This window comes from Hibiscus syriacus, unplaced genomic scaffold (assembly GCF_006381635.1).
Source record: "Hibiscus syriacus cultivar Baekdansim isolate YM2019G1 unplaced genomic scaffold, ASM638163v2 tig00002511_pilon, whole genome shotgun sequence".
Taxonomy (NCBI): domain Eukaryota; kingdom Viridiplantae; phylum Streptophyta; class Magnoliopsida; order Malvales; family Malvaceae; genus Hibiscus; species Hibiscus syriacus.
The window spans coordinates 4,745,118-4,750,599 of NW_024061932.1; the positions used below are offsets into that span (position 1 = coordinate 4,745,118).

Here is a 5,482-nt window from a genome sequence, read left to right on the forward strand (position 1 = left end):
CATCCACTTTTTCAATTGAGCCTTAATTAATCTCATTGGTGAACTTACAAGTGATTCCTACCTCATCATTCTTCTTTTCCTTGTTTTCTTCTTCTTATTATTTTCTTTGTAATCTCCTATCATGGGTTAACAATGATCCGATGAGTTCATCAAGAGTGAGTATCTCCAACTCCTTGTTTTTTTTAAGGTAGTGACATTTCCCTCCCATGACATTGGTAAGGAAAAGACCATCTTTCTCAATACTTATTCATTGAGATAAACCTTCCAAAACTTTTAAGTTCATTAGTGATGGAAGTGAACAGATTAAACATCGTCTTTATGTCTTCATCAGGCTTCATCTTGGAGTTCTCATAATTGAGAGTAAGAATGTCAATCTTGGACTTCTTCACTTCACTTGTTCCTTCATAGGTCATCTCTAACTTATCCCAAATATCCTAATAATTAGAGAATGAAGATACTCTACTATATTTGTTCAGGCCAAGAGCACAAAAGAGGTTGTGCATAGCTTTGGCATTGAGTTGGGCTAGCTTTCTATATTTACCTGTCCACTCTGATTAATTCTTTGTAGGGGTGGAGAACTGTCAGTGATCGCATCCTAAATCGAAAGATCAGTGTCTTGGATGAACAACATCATTATATTCTTCCAATAAGAGTAGTTGACAACATTAAAGTAGGGAGACCTTGTAATGAAGAGAGAATCATCAAGATAGTATGAGCCGAAAGTTGAAGTCATCTTCTAGATTATGTCAAAAATTGATAGAGCTTTTCCATGGATCGTCTCAAGGTTGTTAACTCCTAATGAGTTAAGCTCTTATATCAATTATTGGGAATTCTGAGGCTGTAATGATCAACCAAAAAAATAGTGCTAGGAAGGGGTGAATTAGTCTTTTGAAAAATTTGAGTGTGGAAAAAAAGAATAAGAAAATTTTCATAAAGATTTATAGTGGTTCAACTTTCTCAATGTAGTAATAGAGGACCGAATTTTGAGACTCTAGAAAATTAATGCTTAATTAAATAGATATAAAATATATATATATAATTATTTTAGTAACAGAGGACCGAATTGAAATAAAAGCAAATTGGGTGACCAAATTAGAAGAAAATTAGCGTGATAAATCAAGTTCAGGGGGAAAATAAGTATAAAAAAAATACGGGGGATTAGAAAAATAATTTCCGCTTAAAAATTAAAAATGTGCGGATCCTCTCTCGAGTCAGGTAAGCACGCGGGTCCAGGTATAAAAGTTAAAAAACAAAAACAAAGCTTCATTTTTCCTCCCCCTCTTCTTTCGATCAAACAGAAGCCCCCGAAAACCTCTGAAACGTTCTTGGGTTGTTCTTCATTTTAAAGAACATCCGCAGCACGAAACCCAGATTCTGGTGCCACCGGCCGCCGCTCATCGGCGGTGACCCACCAAAAAATTGGATTTTTTAAAAGCATTTTCCCCCCACATTCTAAAAATCAAATCGGTTTTGTGAAAAAAAAATGCCTCGGAAAGGCTAGATCTAAAGAATAAATCTCGAAAAATTCCCCCGATCATTGGCCGTTCGAAGCAACAACGAAGAAAAGAACGAACCATCACAACATGCAAGTGCAAAAGGAACCCGAACAGGTAAAAATACCTCTTTATTTCTCTTCGAAATATTACAAAATGCTTCGATGAATATGTTCTCTCTCGAGTGATTTCTACCATAATTTCTCTTGTGTCAATCCCCTATTGTGTTATACTTACATTGATTTATAGTACGAATAGATCATATTTTTAGGAGTCCTATTTACACTAAACTTGTTTGTTGGTGATGCTTGTTATGGTTGCCGAGGAAACCGACGATGATTGCGTGAGTGGCATGAGGCGTGAGGCATGGAGACTTCGAACAAGGGAAGTTGCGGCGCTGGGTGAGAAACGGCTGGAAGCAAAGTGAGGAGCTAGGATTTCCAAACCCTAGCTGGACCGGTTCGGGTCCACTGTTGGCAGCTGGTCACCAGATGGGCCTGCTATGTATTGTATTTGGGCCTATAAAATAAAAGGAAAAATGTGTAAATAATATATATATATATTATAAAATATATATATATTATAAAATATATACATATAATCATATAATAAGGACGAAATATGGTGTCTACAGTATCGATATTGTAAAAATAATATCAATACTACTTACCCAAAAACTATTTTTATGTTCAAATTCTAATTTTATGGACTTTGAATTATTTTTAAAATTTTTAAATAAATTTAATCACATTCAAAAATATTACCCTTAATTTATTATATCAAAATATAAGTTCAACGTATACAAAATAAACCAAGGCCCAAGGTATAGGCTGCTTGGACTAACCCTCGATCGGAAGTTGGTTGGAAAAATTGGAAATCACTTTGAACAACCAAAAATAGCGAAGAAAAACACTTTCACATCCTTACCCAATACAACGCGTGTGAATTATTTGCAGCAACCGTCATTTTCAAGTAGTTAGTAGTAGGCAATTATCATTGTGCAAGATAGTAGTTGCAAATATAAAATCACTATTACAAGTCTACCGAAATGATCTACAGACCAAATGAAGGTTCAAAAACTCAAAAGCACAATGCTCAATAATTTTTTTGTGATATCCAACAAAATGCCAAGTAGAAGATAAGCCAAATTGGTTTTAGCGGCCATGTACAACCCAAGTTTTCAGGATTAAAATTCAGTGTTAGTTTATGTCATTGTTTTTTTTATGACATTAGGATTAAGCGAATTGAAATTCTTGAAACATATAGAAAGCATATTTTAGAAGAAGCATATTTTAAATTATTTATTAACTTAATATATTTAAATTAATATTCAGTATATAAAAACTGACCATATTTTTGTCCGGTTGTGATACTGACCATCCAGAACGGAGTGGCGGGCGCCGTCTCCAAATGGGAAAGCATGGTGATTAATGAAAAATGAAAAGGTACCGTCGCGACCGCCTTTCGGGTGGGTTTAGAATTTGGCTTCAACTTAGAATAAATTATTAGGAGTCGTCACCGATCATTTAAAAAAATATTTAGGTTGATCAGATACCATCTTACCTGATCTGCGTTTTACCAAAAATATGTCGGGCTCGGGAGTCGGTTACAGTCAAGGAAGGATTAACACCCTTGAACTGCCCTTTCGGTACCATTTAATTTATCGGTTGTCTTAATTTCAAAAATTAAAATTAAAATTTTAAAATTCGATCATAATTATTTACCTTTTGATCAATTTAAATTATCCCTAAAAAATCATAAATAAAGTAAAAAATAAAATCAGCAAAGACAAAGAGTTAGTATTAAAAGATAAAATATAAAATAGGTAAATAAATAAATAAAAGGGAGTGAAAGAGAATTTATATAAAAGATAAAAAGAAATTAGAAATAATTAAAATTCACGGATCGAATTAATTATAGGAATGAGCTGCAAGAGAAAAAAAAACTTAATAGATTAAATAGCAAAAAAAATAAAGTACTAAAATAGCACAAACAGAAAATTAAATGATTAAAGTTAAAGGACCTAATAAATAAATATGAACAAATAAGATCCTCAACAATCAATTTAAAATAAATATATGAGCCTAAATTGTAATAAAATCTAATTATGTTGACTAAAATGTAATAAAACATAAAATAATAGCTAAATAAAAATAAACAAGGATCCGAATAAAAAAAATAAAAATAACAGTGGCTAAATTCTAAGATTATTAAAATCAATATTCATATTTGAAACACATAGCAAAATATATGACCACAGTGCAAAAGGCATTAAAATAAGGGAGCTTAAAAGTGATTTTACCCTGATAAGACCAAAGCATAAAATACACTGAACATGAGGTCCTTATGCGTGATTTAATCATTAATATATATGAACAAAATATAAAGCTCCTAAAAATTAGTGGCCTGACAAATGATTTAACCAAAATTTTTTAAAACTTTATATCTTTTCCTTTCTTTCTTCTACACGTGAACCAGATTAGTTTTTTCATTTCTAATCTTTTTGCTTTCTTTTCCTTCACAGAGCAACCATGGCTATCAAAATTTCCAGTGAACTCGAAAGCCACACCGACCACTCGACTTTAGATCCGACGACGACGACACCTCTATTCCGACGTATTGCAGCAAGGTAACTTAACTCTATCTCTATTTTAATTATTTTTTTTTAAATCATGGAATTTACGTTAACTACGAACAAAATTACAAACTAAAATTCTTATTATTAGTTGCATTCGAATTGAATAAATAAATTAAAGAAAATTAAAATATAAACTGAACTACCTTAGTATTGCTGGAAAAAAAATCTGTATTTTATTACTATCCCCTTCTGAAAATCGAGAGTAATCCCTTTACAATTGTTCCCCCCTTTTGTTCATACATGCATTCGGTTTTTATAGCTAATTTTACAATTATTTTACACTTTAAAATAATGCAATTTGTGTTGATGCTTTGGATAGAAGTTCACATGCATCTTTATCTTTGTGAGTTGGCAATGGCAGGAAACATGTGTTAGTGGAAGCTTGGTGGAGCTACATGGGTGTAATGCTGTGGATGAGGACAAAATATGGGGTCTACAGGTACAATGTTAAAATTTATCTTAATATTTATTAAAAAATTTAATTTTAATTTTTTAATATTTTACTTTTCAATGGTTTTTTTTTCCTGATATTAGATTGATTAAATTATTTTGAATATTATTTTTTTTCTTTTAGAGTATTTTGAGAATCAATGTTTCATTTTGAAATAATAATATTTTTATTTAGGAGTATTAATCGTTATTTAACTAATGTTTTCACTCCCATAAGAGTAGTTTTACCTCAAAATAAAGTATTAAAGATCAAAATATTAAAAAAATTAAAAATTAAAAGAAATTTAATCAAATAATAAAGAGAGTTTTTCATATTATGTCATATGAAAATGCATTTGGGGTTGGTATCCCCACAGGATATAGTTGATGGTGACGTGGGAAGATCTGAAGCAATGGATTGTAAATGTGGTGTGAATTAGAGCCACCGCAAGGGAATATGATGGGCCAGATAGCTGACACGTGTAGGGTACGGGCGGCTGACACAAGACCACGCAAAGCATCTAGCGGTGGAAGTTGGTTGGAGACATCCTTTTCATGGAGATGTATTTCATCACCTCTTGTTTTTTTTTTTTTTACGGAATAATTGATGAATTAATATTTTATTAATCAAGTAGTATTGTTGTTGAAATTAAAAATTAAATTAGAAGCATAAAACATTTAGTATAAGTATTAGAAGCATAAAACATTTAGTATAAGCATAAAATATTTATATTCAATTCATGTATTTATATTCTTTTTAAATAGTGTAAATTAAAAAATATTATTTAATTTAAAAATTAGTAGGATAATTATTCTTCCGAATATATCAAATTAATATGTATTTATTATCTATTTAACTTTTAATAGTAAAAGATGATTATATATTTTTAAATATTTCAAATTAACATAATATCTATTTAAA

At 30.9% G+C, this 5,482-nt stretch overlaps 1 long non-coding RNA gene across 1 annotated transcript; it reads left to right on the forward strand.

Moving 5' to 3' along the window:
- The first annotated feature begins 3,980 nt into the window (after window positions 1-3,980).
- On the forward strand, window positions 3,981-5,153 carry LOC120146432. The gene is made up of 3 exons (XR_005518221.1): window positions 3,981-4,122; window positions 4,493-4,570; window positions 4,938-5,153. It is a non-coding gene; the product is annotated as an uncharacterized LOC120146432 (long non-coding RNA).
- Window positions 5,154-5,482: the final 329 nt, after the last annotated feature.